This window comes from Pteropus alecto, unplaced genomic scaffold (genome assembly GCF_000325575.1).
Source record: "Pteropus alecto unplaced genomic scaffold, ASM32557v1 scaffold95, whole genome shotgun sequence".
Taxonomy (NCBI): Eukaryota; Metazoa; Chordata; class Mammalia; order Chiroptera; family Pteropodidae; genus Pteropus; species Pteropus alecto.
The window spans coordinates 22,377,608-22,396,437 of NW_006441071.1; the positions used below are offsets into that span (position 1 = coordinate 22,377,608).

Here is an 18,830-nt window from a genome sequence, read left to right on the forward strand (position 1 = left end):
TATTTAGAAATGTGAGAGTGCCCTACTTTTCTGGTAAATGCTCCTTATTCTCACCACACATTGGAACTTAATCATCAAAATTCTCTACCAACAAATTAGTTTTGATAATAAGCTTTTGTGAAAACATAATTTAGAAATGTTAGGTGACTCTTACAGAAGTAAATTACAAGGAAGTAATTACTCTAAACATAACTAGGCGAAGCTTGCCCTGTGTAGATTTTACTGTGCCCTCTCCCCTAACAATAAAAGCTGTTCTCTGACAATATCAGGAGAAGCTGGGGTAGGCGTGGCTGAGCAAGGATGAGGTTGTTAGGAAGGGAGGGGGAAGAGCAGTGCACTATGGTCTGTCTTCAGGACTGGAGATAAGTCCTCAATGCCAGGGGCAGCAGTCTCTGTAAGATGGCCAAGTGAGGGGAGTCTCTGCACAGACTTCTGCAATCCTGCCCACTCCCACTTCGGCATCTCAGCACCACCTGGGATTTCTCTTTGTGCAGACCAGTCTGCAGATGCCTCCATGCCTTACTCTTTTGTCCAATGAAATACACTCACAAGGGTTCCTCTCCTCACAGTTCCATGCAATGGCTGCACTGACTTAGTTTTATTTCCTTCCTCTGAGGTGTTCAAGAGTATGGACACTCTGGCACCAGAAATATGAACCACAGGAGCCTATAGTTACTCTTCCCACTGCTGCTCAAACAGTTATATCTGCTGACCCACAGGAAGTGGTAGAGGACTCTAGTCTAACTTCTCTAGAGCTGGAGTCAGCAAAGCTTTTCTGTAAATGGTCAGATACTGAATATGTCAGGCTTCATAGGCCATAAAGTCTGTGTCACAACTACTGTATTCTGTTGCCGTACAAAAGTAGCCATAAACAATATGTAAATGAAGGGTCTTGGCTTTGTTCCAATAAAACTTCAGGTACAAAAATAGGTAGCAGACTGGATTTGATCTAAGGCCCTAGTTTGCTGACTCCTGCTCTAAATTAAAACTATTTGAACAAAATTTCATTTCTGAAAGTTGGATGTATTTTAAAAAGTTGTGAAGCTTTAATATTTTGTGCAAGTGGTACCCCCATATAAGATTCTGAGTATAAAGAGTATAAGTTGAAGATAGTTTGGAGTTGTATTTATCAAAATTTCATTTTATTTTTTAATAATTTTTTTTACTCTTTAGTTATAGTTGGTATATAATATTATATTAGTTTCAGGTATACAACATAGTGATTACACATCTATATAACTCACAAAGTGATCACCCCAATAAATCTAGTGCCCGTCTGACATTATACATAGTTATTACAATATTATTGGTTATATTCCTTATGCTATACTTTATATCTCCATGGCTATTTTGTAACTACAACTTTGTACTTCTTAATCCCTCTGCCCTTTTTCACTGATCCCTCAACATCCCTCCCATCTGGTAGCCCTCAAAATGTTCTCTTTATCTCTGATTTTGTTTGTGTTTTATTTATTTTTTTATTTTGTTCTTTAGATTCCACATACACATGCAATCATATGGCATTTGTCTTTCTCTATCTGACTTACTCCACTCAGCATAATACCCTCTAGGTCCATCATGAAATAAATTTTTCTATCCATTTACTTTTAATCTGTGTGTCTCTTTTAATCTAAAATGAGTCTCTTGTAGGCAGCATATGTAAGTATCAAAATTTTAAATGCAGATAGCCTTTGACCAGTTATTCCAATTACAAAAGTACATATCACAGATATTCATAGATATACACCAAGATATACGTAGAAGATGTTTACTGTAAAAAAAAAACTTATTTTTGAGCAGTATGAATTCGATGATACAAATATGAAATAGTTTAAACTTTCTCTAATCACTGCTATCCTAACTGTACTATGTTGACTTTCCCTTCCCTAGGTCATGTTGTCACTTTCAGTTATTAATCCAATTCCATTTAAAACCAAATTAGTTTCTCTGGCAGTTATAAAACAGCCATGAGTTTATAAAATACAGAATAAGGAATACAGTCAATAATATTGTAATAACTGTGTATGGTGTCAGGTAGGTATTAGACTTATTGGGGTGATCAATTTGTAAGTTATATAAATGTTTAATCACTATGTTGTATACCTGAAACTAATATAATATTGTATGTCAACTGCAATTGAAAACTAAAAATAAAATTTAAAAAAAATTAAGGTAAAAATTAAATAAATAAAGCTGCTAATTTCTTATCTTAAAAGCTTACATCCTTCATTGTCCTACCTGGTACTGGCCAAAGTCATGCCTCAGAAAACTTGAGATAGGAAGGCTTTTCCATCTCTCTTCTTATTTCAGCATCTGAGATCCAGTGAAGGGGCTGGGTGGGTGGGGTGAGGTGAGGGCTGGGTAGAAGACCCAAACAATGTGATAGTACAGCTCCAACTTTGACAGGGGGTTCGGTTCTCCTGAATCTTCTGCCCCTGTTCCATCCTTATATGAACTCCCCAAGGGCCTGTGGGGCCTCCTCACTGCCCAATTCTCTGATACAGGAGGTCTGACTTGACTCCACCACTTCACCCCGGCCTTGGCTCTGGGCACTGCCTCTGACTGAGACTGTCTCACCTTAGGTGCTGTATTAGCTTGCTAGGGCTGCCATGACAAGTACTAGGGACTGGGTGGCTTAAACAATAGAAATTTACTTTCTTAAAATTCTGGAAGCTAGAAGTCCAAGATCAAGGTGTCAGCAAGATTTAAGTCTTCTGAGGCCTCTCTCCTTGGCTTGTTAGATGGCCGAGTTCTCCCTGTGCCTTCTTATTTGTGTGTGTCTGTATCCTAATCTTCTTATAAAGATGTCAGTCATATCAGATTAGGATCCTACCTTTATTGACCTCATTTTAACTAAATTACTTCATTAAGACCCTATCTCCAAATCCTGGGAGTTAGGACTTCGACATATGAATTGGCAGCAGGGGTGGGGTGGAGGACAGTGGAGGGAGAGGGGGGCATAATTTAGACCGTAACAGGTAGGGTACTACAAAATGGATCAAGTCCACTACTGTCCATGAGGTCATTGCACGCACAGGACACCCATACCACCCTGCCTCACCATACAGTGATAGTGCAGGTCACCCCACTGCCTCCCTTTAATGTTCTTTTCACCGTCAGGCAGTATCAGGGCAGACTCACAAGTCTACTGCCTGAGCTGACATCCAAACAGGAGTGAGAGCCCGCCTCCGTCATGGAAGGTATTCTGAATCTCTACCTATGACTCTCTCAGAACAATTCTTCATTGGCTTTGAAGGGCCAGAAAGAGACTCACTGCAGGACTCCAAACCAGGTAAAGACTCTTGATAATTCCCTCACTCTACTCCTCCCAGTCTTCTGTGGGGTGATGGTTGAGTTTAGCTAAGTTGGGCCACTTTTTAAAAGGCCTTGGGGGAAGCATCTAACCTTGAGAGGTTCTTGCCATCTCTCTCTTTGAGATACAGAGTACTTTGCACCTTTATGCCCCCAGCCTTTGATCTACTTATCCATTCAGTGACTAAAGGAATTTTTCCACTCAACTGATTAATTGTTTTACAAAAATATAAAGGGAAATCTAAGTGCTCCTTAATAGGGAAGTGATTAAATATAGTATGAAATTCATTATGGCATATCAATACAAAAAATTTCTAAATGTATTGACATGAAATGGCATCTAAGATATATTTAATAAATCAAATTAGAATATCATTTGTATAAAGTTATGTATATTTATATACATTTTTAGGCATAAATAATATCTAGAAGGAATGGAAATATGTTATTAATAACAGTTGGTATGGGGACAAAGGAATTTTTACTTTTTATTTATTTACTTTTCTGTGTTGTTTCAATTTCTTAAATATGAGCACATGCAACATTTAAAAATAAAGAGGTAATTTAAGTATAATACGATTCTACAAGCATTTCTAGAAATCTTCACTTGAACAAATTCAAAATAACATTCGAAAAAATTAAGTGCTCAATTAAGTAGTGATTTCGGTTATTTATCGGTAGCGATATTATGCTGTCACATCCCACTGCCATATTATCTGGGCTCTTGATGGTTTCCAAAGTAAAATGTAGGAAGCAACCAACATAGCAAAGCACAGGACTTGAAATATTAACATCACCAAAAAGAGGCAGAGAAGCCCAGCCTTTGATTAGCCCATTATGACAGAGATGCTGTTGGTTCTTCTGGCATCATGTCCATCACATTCATTCATCCTCACAAGTATTTTCTGAAGGTCTGATCTGTGCAAGCAGTGGGGATATTAAAATAAATAAGACAGCTACTATCTGCTCCTCACGGCAGTTGCTGATTCATCTCTTACAATAGGTTGTTTTAAATTTATCTAATTGTAGCCTTATTTTTTCAATCTGTTGTTTATATCTTCACTTTCTATCTTTTTATACCTTTCTCTTTTCTAAAACTCTGTCCTTTTCACTTTGGTTCCTTTTACTGTTTCTTTCTTCATTTTCTTAAATTTGCTGCTTTTCTTCATTTTGGGATTTTGTTTCTTTAAAAAAAATTTTTTTTTTCTTTTGCTTCTGAAATTTTCACTATTTTATTTATGTTCTTTTTTTTTTTTAAAGAAAAAAAAAAAGAAAACCTCCTTGATTCCCTATAGTATCTCAAAGACTCTGAAAGTCTTTATGCTTTTGAAATTAATACTGTTTTTTGATAGCATCCCTTTAAGGCATCATTTTTTGTTTTGTTTCCCAGGTGAAGAAACGGTTAGAGAATGGAAGTATTTCCAACTGGATGGGCTGACTGTCAGCTCCTAAAGGGCCAGCTGGTACCATGCTCCTCACAGAATCCCTAGGGGCTGAGAGCACTGCCAGATACCTAGTGAGCATCTGCTGAATAAATACACGGCGAATGCTCCAGAGCTCCATGCCTTTGGTAAAACCATCCCGTTTCTGTATTTCCTTCCTGTTGGGTCATCTGTTGCTTGGTTTCCCAAGAACTTTTATCTTTTGACTTCCACACTGTCACTGGCTGTGGTTTAAAACAGAGTCGCCTCTCAGACCCCAGTCACCCCAGGAAGCAGGCTGTAGCAAGATAAATACAGCATATTTCTGGAATCCATTCCCACAATCAGCTTCCTCTGTGCTCAGGCCTATGACTGAGAGGCATGGACACATGGGGAGGATTTGAGAGGCCTCAGAAGACTTGACACAGAAATGGACACATGGGGAAGATTTGAATCTGAGTGTTCCAAACTGCCCCCATGGTGAAAGAGACACAGAAGGGGCACTTCCCGTCAATTATTTAAGCTAGCAATTCCTGAAGCCAGTGCCCTGAACTGGCATATGGTATTTTTCCTTCTTCCAGAAAGAGTACAGAAGCAGCTGAAGCCTCAGACTCTGGAGTCAGACGGCCTGTACTTGAATCCTGGCTCTGACCTTTCAAATTGCATAACCTTAAGAGAGTTATAGAATTCCTATGTGCCTCCATTTCCTCATCCATAAATGAGAAAAGTAACACTACCTACTTAGACATTTGTTGTAAGGATAACTGAATTGATTTAGGTAAGGATAGAGAGAACACTGCCTGGCACACCATAGTTGATGCTACAAAAGGATTAGATATTGTTATTGTTATAATTTCAATAATTTTGCTAAAAATTAGAAAAGAAAAGGTTTTCAAAAGTAGGTGCCTTGAGCATTTTTGCAGAAATAGAAATATCCATCCTAAAATGCAGATGAAATTCCAAGTAACCAAACAGCCAAAACAATCTTGAAAAAGAGCAAAGTTGGAGGTCTCACATTTCCTGACTTCAAAACTTATTATAAACCTATAGTAATCAAAACAGTGTGGTATCAGCATAAAAACAGAAATATAGACCAATGGAACAGATTAGAGAGCTCCCAAATAAACACATGCATATATGGTCAAATGAATTTGACAAGAATACCAAGACAATTTAATGAGGTAAGGATAGTCTCTTCCGCAAATGATGCTAGGAAAACTGGATATCTACATGCAAAAGAATGAAGTTGGACTCTTACCATACACCATATACAAAAATTAACTCAAATGCAATGATTTCTTGGCTATGACACAAAAAGCACAGACAACAAAAGCAAACCTAGATAAATGGGACATTAAACTGAAGGAGTTGGCTACATATCTGACTCCAGGGCTGCTCCAGAGTTCCTAATCTCAGTACCTGCCCCCTGTTCTCATTTCCTCCATCCTGCCAAAGGTTAGGGTGTAACAGGCTTAGGTTAGCTGACCTCTTGGAAATGAATCACATAGGGTCTCAATGTTTGGTGGGAAATCTGGACTCCCTTAGATCCCTAATTCAAAGCTGAAAAAAGTTTTTTCATAGCTCCATCCCCAACCTCATTCTCTTGCAAAGAGTTTCTCCTTAGACTTTCAGAGTAGTTTAATAAAGAAAAACCAATGCTCACATGTAGGGAGGCAATCTATTATGGTGTTGTCAATGGAATCAACTCCACTCCTGCCTCTTATTAACTGTGGTAAAGTTATTTAACTTCTCTAAGACTTAGTTTCTTCATCTACAAAATGGGTATGAGAGAGGATCTTGTGAAATTTCAGAAAAATTATGAGTAAAGTGTCTGGCAAAAGTTCCATTATATTATTTAATGTTACTCATATTCTAATATTTAATATTATTCTTATATTATTTAATATTGCTCTTACTGTTATTAGAAGACTTTGGGCTAAAACAGTCCTCTCATATTCACTATGAGTTTCCCAGGTGGTGACAGAACCTCTGAATCACCTTTAAACTCAACACTGAAGTATGACAGATGAAGTATGGGGTCCAGTCACCAGTCATGGAAGCAACAGGAATTCTCAGCACATACACTGTCCCCCTAAAATTCATATGTTGAAATCCTAACCTTCAGTACCTCAGAATGTGAACGTATTTGGAGATAAGGTCTTTAAAGAGGTGGTAAAGTTAAAATGTCACTAGGGTCATTATATAATGAGATCATTATAATCCCATATAATTGATATCCTTATAAGAAGAGGGGATTAGGACACAAACACACATAGAAGGAAGACCATGTGAAGACACAGGGAAAAGATGGTTACCTACAAGCCAAGGAGAGAGGACTCGGGAGAAACCAACACTGACGACACCTTGATCTCAGACTTCTAGCCTCCAGAATTATGAAAAAGTAAATTTATGTTGTTTAAGCCACCCAGTTTGTGGTACTTCATTTGGCAGCTCAAGCAAATGAATACTGTATCTGATCTTCTTCACCGGAACACCCAGTTTCAAGAAGAATCTTAGCTCTGGAAGGGGCATATTAGTCCTTCATCCCTTCTACTAGAAAGCCTTATTGTCTGACAGATCTAGAGAGAGAAGGAGAAGCCCAAGTCAGGCCCCTTAAGACTGAGACAGAAGGCAGCCTCTTTACTTACACATGCCCCCTTTACTTACACATGCCAATTTACTAATAGAAATCACATTCTATGAAACTAATTTGAGACTTGATTAATTTCATACTCTCTTGAGGGATATATTCAGAAACCACATAGCTATGCCAAATTCACAGTGAGATCTGATTCATTTAGCTATTTCTTTGACATTGGTATGTCTTCAATGTATAAATGCCGTCATTTAGGGGGGAAATATGCTTATGCTTTTCAATAATTGTTGTTCACAAAATTATAGCATTACATGGAATTCTAAGACTCTGGTATATCACTCACATTTTCTAATTACCAGGTCCCTCCTGGTGAATAAAAGTCGGTAGTACTGGGAAATAAAATTAACAGCCTAAGATCAGCTACTTAACCATCAAGCTGGTTAGAAACAAGCCTTGATCTTATAAACTAGTAAATGCATAAAAAATTTGGTGAGAGGCTTCTCATAGAAAATCCAGGCTCAGGCTTTATATCAAGAACTTAACCTTTGATCATCCCTAAATTTAGTCCAAAGAAAACTTCCTCATGGCTAGCCCAGAGATGGGGCTTTACTCCATCCCAAGCTTACCTTTCAGTTATCCATACTGACCTTTCCATAGATCAGTAATCTTTCATCTCATCTCCAACAAGCTCTCTTCTCATCTCCATTTTACCTGCCTTCCTAACATACCTCTTGCACAGGGGCTCTCTTGAGATCACACTATGTCAGTTTCATTCCTGTTTTATTTTAAGAACTATTTCTAGAACTTTCAATTTCATCAATCTTTCTTGGGTATTTCTTGGAGTTGGATGTAGAAAACTGTAATTGCTAAGTGGTAACTTTTTTTAAAAATCCCTTTTGTGGTTCTCTTGCTTCATGGGCAATGGTGGCTTTATCAGTGGGCTTTCACATTGGGTTTAGACAAACTAAATCCTGTGTTTTAGGGTGTTCCAGAAAGCCTGTGTTCTTTTCTGTATTTTTGGATTAAAGGAGACTTTGAAAGATCTCTGTCTGCAGGCAAAACTACACCTAAACAATTCCTATTCTCCACCTATGGTTTCCAAACCAGTCCCTCACAAGCTTTGATAGATGTAGCTTCTCTGGTACTCCCTGTTTATTTCCCAAGCTATTCTATTGGGTAGAAGTTCAACAAATGTTTCCATCCTAGAATCATATGGAAAGTGTTAAACTAGTCTAGAGGAAGTTGTATTACAAAGAGAATGATTCAGACACACATTCTGCCCTCAGAGAACTTAAAATCTAGGAGAATAAAGAGGAACAGACTCATACAGGTTCACACGAAACAGCACAGCGGGGTAAGATGCCATGAGAGCTAACCATGGGATTGCAGGGAGAGGAGTAGTTAATTTCTCCAACTGTGGGCATAGAGTAGATGGCCCTGGATGTCTCCAGGCAAGACGCAGTATTTGAGCTGGACCTCGGGGAAGGTTGGGGAGGGAGTGGGGATAGATTACATCTGAGCTCTCCTTTTTCTTTTCTCCTTGCTTTGTCTCCAGCCACCCCCATGCCCATAATCAAGACTCATTCTGTTTTTCCACTCTGAGTCAGAATCTTTTTGGAGCTTGTCAGGGGTACCATTTGGCCTAATGCCTGTTCTCAAACTGGGAATTCTCCTTCCTCTTCTTATAAGATTAGAGTCAGACACTGCTCAGGAGAAAAGAAGATGACTGGAGGAAAATGTCACCATCCACTTCACTCTCTCACACAATAGGTCCACCTCAGTAGATATACAGGCTTGCAGACCTGTGCTTTTGGTAACAACAGATGTGAAATCATAGAAATCATGGTCCAGCTTTGGGACCATGACGTGATGCTGACTACTCAGATGTTGGTTTAGCTTTCTGCAAGTGCTTCTGCCAAAGTTGGCTCTATCTTGTTCAGATGAGAGAGCTTCATGCTTTCTTCCCCCTACTTATATTAACTTATTCCAAGTGCAGTAAGGTTGCTGATTCTCAATCATGAGAAATGAAATGATAATCTATCACAGAGCATGCCAGTTCTTATTCAGGTACTCCCCACTAGATCCTCATCTCCCTCAGTTTTCAAGCACTATACCTTTCTTCCATGTCCGCAGTTCTGGAATTGCGCCCCCATCTTTGTCTCCTAGGACAGTTCCATCCTCTATTATATTTCAGGTGGACTACCACCTCCCATTTTGCCTCCCATCTTTCCTGCACCATTGCCAGTCTACAGACAATCACAACACCCAGCTCATAAAACGCTGGCTTCCACTGCCAATACATTTAATATAAAATTCTTTGTTCGTCTCTCAGGGCTCTCCACTATTTAGATCAGTCCTCTCTTAGCATCCTCAAATGTTCTATCTTTCAGACAAAATGAGCTCCTAGTTTCCCAAGTCTTGCTGTAGTTCTTTGCCTCTATAGTTTGGTTTATATTCCCTTCTGCTAAAATGCTCCTTCTCACAACTATTGATTCTACCTCATCCATGAATCCTGTCCTTGCTCCTCCAGAACAAAGGGGAAGGAGCAAGGCTCTCCCACTTTTGAGGGCCCAGACCTGTCGATTATATCTCTTCTAGAACTGACTTGACACAGCCCTTTGCAAGCCATTTGTTTTACGCCCTCCTCCTGGCTAGAGTAAGGTAAGAGATTGCATCTTAATTACCTTTGTATCACATGCAGTCCTTAGGGAAGCATCTTGTTCATAACAAATGCACAAGCTCGGAGAGTGGCATTCAGTTTCATTTTCCCCAAATTTCTAAAGGTTGTAAGGAATCAGGAAATGCCATCTTATCCTTAAAATAGAAGAGTGACAGATTTTTTCTAAAGCCCTGATCAATTTAAATGTATGGATCAGAATTTGCTAGGGGCTTCTCAAAGGCCCTCGGGTGGAAGGAAATAGCACAAGATCAATAGCTAGGCCACCCTGCTTCTGATCTCAGCCCAGCCACTGACTGTGTGATCTTGATACAATCACTCACTCTAACCAGTGTTAATTTTCTTGCCTGTAACCCGAAGAAGTTAGTCAAAATGAATTCTAAGATTTATTTCAGCTTATACTACCTTAGCAATTGAAACCCAGGATGCAAGAACAATACAGAGAATCAGGCAACTATCGGAATTGCAGGCAAATGGCTTGAGAGCTCTCAAATGATAATGGTAGTCAGACAGGGAGCGCTCACTCCTGCCTCTTCTCCTACACCTCTCTTGCACACCTATCCATCAGTACCCCATGATTCCTGACATTATTAATCCAGAAGGCTCTGTATCCAAATGTACTTTGTCAACTCTGACGCAGATAAGATACAAGGGACAGCATTTCTCCTCCACTACTTTTCCATCTGCCGTTTCTCACCCCTAACTATTCTATTAACTGGAATTGATAAGGAATTGAGAACTTATCCCAAATTCAGATACTATTCTAGCAGGAACTTGGTTCATGTAAAGCCTCGATCTGTAAAATCTTGGCATGTCAAACAAAGGGCAAGCAATTCCAGGCTAGCTAAAAAGAAAAAGATAAGCTTTTATTTGCTGTAGGTGAATTCCAGTTTCCCCATCATAACTTATATTGAGTACCTGAACCTTTGTGCAAACCCCACACCTTGTCTACAAAGTATGAAATCTAAAGGTCAAGGAAGTATTGTGATCCTTTAATAAGAAATAAATTCTTTCTTAGTTCAAAACCATTCAAGAATGAAAAACCAAGTAGAATGTAAATGGAAATTCACCAGGATGCACCTTAGAGAGTCTTAACCATTGGGGAAAAGTTAGCTTGACTTCTTAATAAAAAGGAGAATCTGGCTCTTTATCCTTAAGCATCTATGAGACATAAGGGTCACTTTGCATTACAAAACTTAATCTCTTCGGGATGCTGACTGTGAATGACAACAGCCTCATCTTTTTCTTTGTTTTTGAGTTGCAGCACAAGGTCCAAACTATTTTGAAGTACAGAGCTTTCACTATCTTAATATGTAATTTACTAATAGAAACATATCCACAAAGGATGTTTTTTTCCTCCCAGATAAGAAGTCCTGTTATCAAGAGAAATTTCATGGACCATTTTCTTTTAGTCACCTGGAACTTTAATCTAATGATTCAGGATTTTACATTCTGTGAATATTATCAATTGTGATTTTAAGAAAACTTTCATCAAATGAACATTCTGAAATGAATTCATTCAGTGGCAGCTCCCATTTTTCTCTATAGGAGGAGCTTCGGGCGGCCACCTGGTTAGAAGTGAGCCTGGAAGCTGTGCTCACATAGCAGTTTACATAAGATCAACACCATGTCAAGAGTTCATATGAAAAAAGGGGAGGTGCAGTTTATAGAGATTTTTGTCCCCCTCCCTTAAATCACCATGACCAGTACTCTAATCTTAGGTAGAATCATACTTTAAACCACTTCTAGGTGGGAGTCTAGTTTTGTTTTTTGGTTTTAATAAACTATTTCCTATTTGAAATTGACCAGGTGGTAATTTTTTTTTTTTTTTTTTTAGTTTCTCACATAACTTAGTTTCTCAGGGGAAATATTGATATTCTATAAATAGTACATTCTTTCTCAGTTTTGAAAAGGCAATAGAGAACAACATAAGCTCATTTTTCAGGATGACCTATTTCTACAGCTTAGAATGTAGGTAAGATTTAAAGGTTACAAGATTCATTAGAAAAAAGAGAAGTGTATGTTACACCTTCAATAACCGTTATCAATAATATAAAAAATAAAAATGTCAGTGTACCAAGGTAGCTCTGCTTGTCAAATAATCTAAATAGACTATGATACCCATTAGGCAAGAGTCCTAAACAGTTTCCAAATTGTCACTTCCTTTGATTTCCTTTCTTCATTTTCATCTCAGACATAAATAAAATATTTTTATAGCAGTACAGTCTGTGTTCCCTAATTACCTGATTGCCGAGGGAGGGGTGGGATATAGCATAAAAAACCACAAGCTTTTCCAGAATGAGTTGATGCAAAATGAAAAGCAGCTGCCAGATGTCACTTTCGAGGGGCCGGGCAGAGCTCCGCATCCTCTCAGCCCCCTCCTCTTCCCCCTCCAACTTCCCAGCAGCAACAGATCAGTTTGAGAGAACAGCACTCTCCCTTGCAATCTGTCCTCCCCAAACCCGATCCTCCTAAAGCAGCACCAGGACCCACCTACCTTCTGAGGATGCAAGGAGGCTGGCTACCAGGAGGGTGAGAAGGATGCTTCCTTACAGCTCCTCAGCATCTCCCTTCTGGAGCAGTTAACTGGAAATACAGATTCGCCTCCATTTTCTGGTCACATGATCACTGGCACATCTAAATAAGGATGATCACCTGCCTCCCAGCTCTCTCAGTGTACCGGCCACCGCTGCTGCTGCTGCTGCTGCTCTGGCTGGGGGACGTAGCTGGGGCTATGCAATTTCACTTGGGAATAGAAAATATTCTTTTGTCTAGGTTGTAGAGTCAGAAATGCCCCCTTGATTTTTATGTCTGCTCAGAAATACTGCTGCCACTCCTGTTCCTGAGTAAGACTGGATGTGAATGGGCTCAAAGTACTGGTTGGAAGGAATTTAATTCCCCTGAGACCTCTTTAAAAAAAATCCTTCACAGAACACTCAGTAAGAAAGCAGTATAATCATTTTCATTTCATGTACTATGAACAATAATGGACTATATGAAAGCATAGTGGGATACATTAAAAAGTCCATTTGGAGGTTTCAGAGAAAGTTAGGATGTTTACCCGAGATCCACACAGCTGTGGCTATTGGGAGACACAAGAGTGGCCATTAAGCACGTGGACCCCGGAATCAGCAGGCCCAAGTTTGAATCTGACTTCCACTACTTATTGGCAAGTTTGGACCAGTTGCTAAACTATCTGATGACTCAGACTGCTGATTCACAAGTAGATAATAATAATATTAGTGTTACTTTAAAGATAATCTAGGTAGAGATCTTAGAGAGTCTGGGTTAAAATAAACTCACAATAAATGTTAGCTACTAATACTATTATTAATTCTAAAAATGCCAGCAGAAATATTTGATTCAGTTAAGGCAAATGAAATATGAATGAAAAGTTTGCATAATAGAAAGACATGCATTCATTTGTTTGATCTTCAAAGAAAAAAATATATTGTCAGACAAACCAAACAAAGACTTCTGGTCATAATCAGGCAAAATGTCAATATGAAAGTAACAATGGATACCATCTTCAGAATGAGCTCATTGGGAATCCTATGCTACATGATCTTTTACTATTATTATTTTCTATTAGTTTAAGGTATACAGTATAATGGTTATGCATTTATATAGTTTAGGAAGTGATCCTCCAGATTACTCCAGTACCCATCTGGCCTACACACAACCATTACAAGAATATTGACTATATTCCCTATGCTGTACTATACATTCCCATGACTGTTTTGTAATACTAACTTGTATTTCTTCATCATTTCACATTTTTCACACAGCCCCACAACCCCTCTCCCCTCTGGCCATCACCAGTTTGTTCTCTGTATTTATGAGTCTGTTTTTGTTTAGTTTGTTCATTTCTTTCACTACTTAGATTCCACATATAAATGAAATCATTTGGTATTTATCCTTCTCTGTCCGACATATTTCACTCGGCATAATACCCTCTAGGTCCATCCATGTCATTGCAAATGGTTAATATTTCACTTTATTATAGCTGAGTAATATTCCATTGCACATATGAACCCTAATAACTTCTTTATCCAGCCGTTTGTTGATGGGCATTCAGATTGCTTCCATATCTTGGCTATTGTGAATAGCACTGCAGTGAACATAGGGGTGCATAGATCTTTACAAATTAGTGTTTTCATTTTCTTTGGATAAATATCTAGAAGTGTAACTGCTGGGTCAAAAGGTAGTTCTATTAAAAAAAAAAACAGTGCACAAGGGTTCCCTTTTCTCTACATCCTCATCCTCATTTTTTGATTTATTGATGATAGCCATTCTGACAGGTGTGAGGTGATATTTATTTAATGAACTGAGGTTTAAAAAAAAAAGTAAAACAAGTCTTTGAAGATTATGTATTGTCAACTGCTACTTGAGTTGATGGTATAACAGACGACTAAATAAGTAGAACAATTTTTCCTCTCTGGACAATCAAACTGGGATAGGCAACAGAAGATCAAGAAAAAACCTGAACAGGCACACCTATTTTTCCCCATGAGGCTGAGTAAAGTGGATAACAGCACTGTAAGAAAACTGAAAGGTTATAAGAATCTTGGCGGAACTGTAACGAACAGAAGCACAAGAACACTAAAAAATAAGTAATATGGCTTCGAATTTCAAAAGAAGGGAAAAGATGAATTTTACAACATTAGAAAAGAAAGATGCATATTCCTGTATGTATTGAATGCTTGTGTGCCTCCATATTCATTTATTGAAACTCTCTCTCCAGTCCCCCAGGTGTTGGTATTAAGAGGTGGGGCTTCTGCAAAGTAATTAGGATTGGATGAGATCATGAGAGTGCAGCCCTTATAAGTGGAATTAGTACCCTTATAAAAGAGACCTCAGAGAGTTCTCTTACTCTCTCTGCACATGAGGGCACAATGAGAAGTCAGCAGTCTAACCTGGAAGAGGGCCCTCACTAAAATCCAACCATGATGACACCCTGATTTCAGACTTCCAGCCTCCAAAACTGTGAGAAATTTCTGTTGTTTATAAACCACCTAGTCAACAGTAAATTTTTATAGCAGGCCAAACTGACTAAGACACTCCCAAACTAAGACTCACACATCAGCCTTGGAAAAGGAAGCCGCAAACACCAGAAATTATCAGTTTCATTAAGAGCAAATTATATTGGACAAACTTCACTTTCTTTTCTATTCATTTAAGCTGGCATATTTATGGGTTGCCTATTATGTGGCAGGTTCTGTTCTAAGCACTGGAGGTACAATAATGAACAAGACAAATCAAACTTCTGCTTTCCTGGAGAATACATTCTCATAGACGAAGACAGACACAGCAAATTCAATCAAACAAATAAATAGAAGACCTTTTCACATAGCAAAAAAAGTGGTAGGAAGAAAATAAAGCAGGGCATTGGGATAGAGTTTGTTTCTCAATCTCAGCACTATTGACATTTAGGACTGGATAATCCTTTGTTTGGGGGTGCTCTACCGTGCATTAGAGGATATGTAGCATCATCTGTGACCTCTACCCTTAGACGACAGTAGCATATACCCCACTTGTGACAACAAAAAATGTCTCTGGATATTGCCAAATGTTCTCTGAGTAGGGAGGCAAAATAATCCCTGGTCAAGAATCACTGGGCTAGAATAACTTAGAGGTACGGTTATTGCTACTCTGGATGAAGCGGTTATAGAAGCTGGGGAGCCATGAATGATGAGAATAAGCCAGCCATGTCAGAAACATTCTAGGCAGAGAATATGGCTGGCAGTAAATCACTAAAATGGAAATGAGTCTGGTGTGTGAGACTGAAAGGGCTGATAGAGAGAGCGGTCTTAGTGATCAGAGATGTAACCAATAACTGGGACACACAGGGCCTTATAGGCTATAGTAAAGCATTAGGATTTTATTCCAAAATTGGAGGGTTTTAAGAAGATGGGTAGTTACAGGACAATATTTACATCTGAAAGGCTTACTCCAGGCTGTGAGTGGAGAATGGATTGTAGGGCCAGGTTGGTAGGATGAAGATAGGAGTCTAGTTGAAGGATCTCTGTGAGCTGACCAGGGCAGGGCTGTGATATAAGGTGTGTGCTGGACTGAGAGCTTACAGATAAGAAACTGGGGCTCAGGTAGGTAATTATACTCAACTGGATCATTTTAATAAAGTTGACAAAGGGGCCACTTCAGCATGGTTAGATGAAAGATCTAAGTCTGACAAACAATTCCAGTCCCTAATTTCTTTCTCGAACTGAAATTCAAAGTTAGCAGCAGGAGCATATGAGTATCAGGCATTCCATGAACTCTTTGTTAAATTATGGAGATGTTGGCAGAAGTAAATAGTTATTGGTGCTCAGTGGCAAAAGCTAGGACCTCTGAGATAAATAGAAAGAGCATGACACATACTACCAAAAAGAAAGCCAGTACAGCAATATTAATATCAGGAAAAAAAAATGGTTGAAAGCAGAATTTAATAAAGTAGAAAACAAGGGAAGAATATGAAAAAATCAACAAAACCAAATCTAATATTAGAAAAAAAAACATAAAATGAATGCATTTCTGGAGAGATTGAACAAGAAAAAAAAGAGTAAATAATGTTAGAAATTAAAAAATATAACCACAGATAAAGTAGAGATTTAAAAAATAGTAAAAGATATACAAGTTTTATTCCAAAAAGTTTGAAAACTCTGATGAAATAACCAATTTTCTAGAAAAAAAAGTTAAATAGCAAAGTTGATGCAGAAAGAATTAGAAAACCTGAACAGATTCGTAATCATTAAGAAATCAAATTATGAGTAAACAAATCTACTCCTTCTAGTAAATAATAGGCACAGTTTCATAAATGAGTGTTACCTAACCCTCGTGTATTAGACGACCCTCCTGGATTATACAAGTTTTGCCAAAGAATAGAAAAAGAGGGAAAGCTCTCTAGTTTGTTTTATAGTGGCAATATAACTGATTTCCAAGCTAGATAAGAGCATACGATGAAGGAAAATCATAGACCAGTCTGGGGCCATGTCGCCCTGAACAAGCCCGATCCCATTTGATCTCGGAAGCTAAGCAGGGTCGAGCCTGGTTAGTACTTGGATGGGAGACCACCTAGGAAGACCAGGTGCAGTGGGCGTTAAAAAAAAATGGCAGTCTGGGTAGGGCTGGCCATAAGTACAGAGGTGGCAGGGGAGGGGGTGGGATGGGAAGGAGACACCCCTAAAAATTATTTTTTTTTAAAAAAAAAGGAGACTAAGGCCTGAATTAAAGTGCAAATTTAAAGACTTTGAATGATAATTATTACCACCAACTCACCAAACACACCAGATGATCAAATATAATTATAAAAAGAAATGAACATAGAGTCAATGCCAACTTTGGTTCAGTTCAGGGCAAAGCAAAAAACAAAAACAAAAACAAAACAGTGAATAAACAAGGGAACGCTCTGTGGTTTATGGAGTATCAACTTATGTTGGAGAAAGGGCAAATGTTTGGAGCTTGGACACAGTCCATCCAAACAGCAGGATCCAGAGAAGGGGTAGAATGTGCTCAAAGAGCCCGATTCTTCATTGAGTGCGCAAACATATCACCACTCAACATTGAGAGGAAGAGCTGATGGATTATTTCTTTACTTTTTTTCATTTTCAACATCCACATGGGTGTAAAACCCGATATACTAACTTCTTAAACATAAGTCATGGACAGAACAAGCCCGATTTCGGGATGTCTCATGAAAAACATAAAATGATCTAATGGTGTCACTCACAGAGAGAAATTGAAATCTTTTCCAGAGTCTTGCCAGACAGAAATAAAGGCCCCAAATTACTAATTTAAAAAGAAAGAATGCACAGAGATCACTGTAAGAAGCAGGTCCTGTGGAATATGAAATATGTTGTGTTTGAAGGTCATTTTTATTTTAGGGAGTACCAAATAAGTCGCTACTCAGAGCTAGGAAACAAGATATAGCTCCGCAAATATAAGGATCAGTTTACTTCCGAATACTGTTTGAAAAGTCCACGTGACAACAGCTCCCTCTCCCATCTCCTCCCCTCTCTCCCTTGCTCCCCGCCACCCACTGTTGCATGTCATCTACAAAAGAGTGGACAAGTATTGTCAGTTTTCTTAGTCCTCTTGGAAATCATTTCCTTTCAATACCCTGCATAACTATTTCCTTGCCCGACACCTAGAGGAAGCTAATATATTTGTATATCAGTTGTCCCACTTTTACGTAATTCAGATGGTGAGTTTACAAATGTTAACAGTTTCACGCTCACATAGCATGTAGTTCAGCCTTTTGAACATAGCCTATGACTAATGTTATGTGTCAACTTGTCTAGGCTATGGCGTCCAGTTATTTGGTCAAATACCAGTCTAGATGTGGCTGTGCAGGTATTTTTCAGATGTGACTAACATTGAAATCAGTAGACTTTGAGTAAGGCAGATTACCTTCTAGAATGTGGGTAGGCCTCATCCAACCAGCTGAAGGCCTTAAGCAAAGTCTCAAGTTTCCCCCAAAAGAAGGAACTCTCTTCAAGTCTGCAGCACAGAGACTTTACTGCCTTGCAGAATTCAGACTTAAGACTGCAACAACTCTTGCTGAGTTTCTAGCCAGTGGCCTATACTACATATTTCAGATTTGCTAGCCCCATAAATTGTGTGAGCCAATTCCAGTTCCTTAAAACAATTTCTTTTCCTTCCTTCCCCGCTTCCTTCCCCGCTTCCTTCCTCCCTTCCTTCCCCCTTCCTTCCCCCTTCCTTCCCTCCTTCTTTCTTTTTTCTTTCTTTCTTTCTTTCTTTCTTTCTTTCTTTCTTTCTTTCTTTCTTTCTTTCTTTCTTTCTTTCTTTCTTTCTTTCTTTCTTTCTT

The 18,830-nt window shown here is 38.7% G+C and overlaps 1 protein-coding gene and 1 pseudogene across 1 annotated transcript in view; one reads left to right on the forward strand and one right to left on the reverse strand.

The window, feature by feature from the left end:
* PRUNE2 (prune homolog 2) overlaps positions 1-18,830 on the reverse strand; it is a 69,510-nt gene that overhangs the window by 32,289 nt on the left and 18,391 nt on the right. The gene's annotated exons all lie outside the window — the stretch shown is intronic.
* LOC112485155 lies at positions 16,984-17,102 on the forward strand (annotated as a pseudogene).